The following is a 1,097-nucleotide window of genomic DNA, read 5'->3' on the forward strand; positions in this document are numbered from 1 at the left end:
AAAAAAAAAAAAAAGATTATTTGAATGCTAAAATTACTTTACTTTTTTGGGTTTTGTGTTTGTGTGTGTAGGTAACTTTTAGGAAGGGTATACAAACTCTGTAAAGTTCTCTCAAAGTAAAGCAGGCTTTAGGAACAATCTCCCTGTCTTCCTGGGATTCTGAATCTTGGTAATAAAGGACAACTTGGCTTGGCGCCCACAACTCTGTGGTTAAAGCACCAGCCACATACACTGGGGGCTGGTGGGTTCAAACTCGGCCTAGGCCTGCTAAATAACAATGACCACTACAACAAAAAAATAGCCAGGCATTGTGGCCAATGCCTGTATTCCCAGCTACCTGGGAGGCTAAGGCAAGGGAATCACTTAAGCCCAAGAGTTTGAGGTTCCTATGAGCTATGACACCACAGCACTCTACTGAGGGGGATATAATTAGACTGTCTCAATCAATCAATAAAGGACAACTTAAAAATTAAGGTTAGGTTTTCTTGGGGGGGGAGGATTGGCTAGGGCTGGGTTTGAACCCGCCACCTCTGGCATATGGGGCCCAGCACCCTACTCCTTTGAGCCACAGGCACCACCCTTTTTTTCGTTTTTTGTTTTTCCCCAGACAAAGTCTCAGAGTTGCCAAGAGTGGAGTGCAGTGATGTGATTATAGTTCACTGTAACCTCTAACTCCCAGCTCAAGTGATCCTTCTGGCTCAGCTACCTAGGTACCTGGGACTATATGGGACTATATATTTTCTTTTGAGAATGCTAAATGTTAAACTCAAAAAATACAGAAAAAAAGGGGAAGACTTGGAGAGACCTTTCCAATGATACTTTAATGTCATTTAATTCATTCGTTCATTCAATCACTGACTTGGTACTTACCATAGGCCAAACACTGGTCTAGATGCTGAGTCAAAAAACAAATGATGGGATATACCAAGGGTGGCAGGTATATATATATAACCAGCACCGGCCAAACTGCAACAAAAAATAGCTGGGCATTGTGGTGGGCACCTGTGGTACCAGCTACTCAGGAGGCTGAGGCAAGAGAATCACCCAAGCCCAGGAGCTGGAGGTTGCTGTGAGCTGTGACACTATGGCACTCTACC

General features: G+C 43.8%; 1 pseudogene; it reads left to right on the forward strand.

Annotated features, from left to right (window-relative positions):
- The window catches only part of LOC100942567, a 21,542-nt pseudogene that overhangs the window by 19,390 nt on the left and 1,055 nt on the right, over positions 1–1,097 (forward strand).

Source organism: Otolemur garnettii, unplaced genomic scaffold (assembly GCF_000181295.1).
Source record: "Otolemur garnettii isolate 467f Iridium unplaced genomic scaffold, OtoGar3 scaffold00011, whole genome shotgun sequence".
Taxonomy (NCBI): Eukaryota; Metazoa; Chordata; class Mammalia; order Primates; family Galagidae; genus Otolemur; species Otolemur garnettii.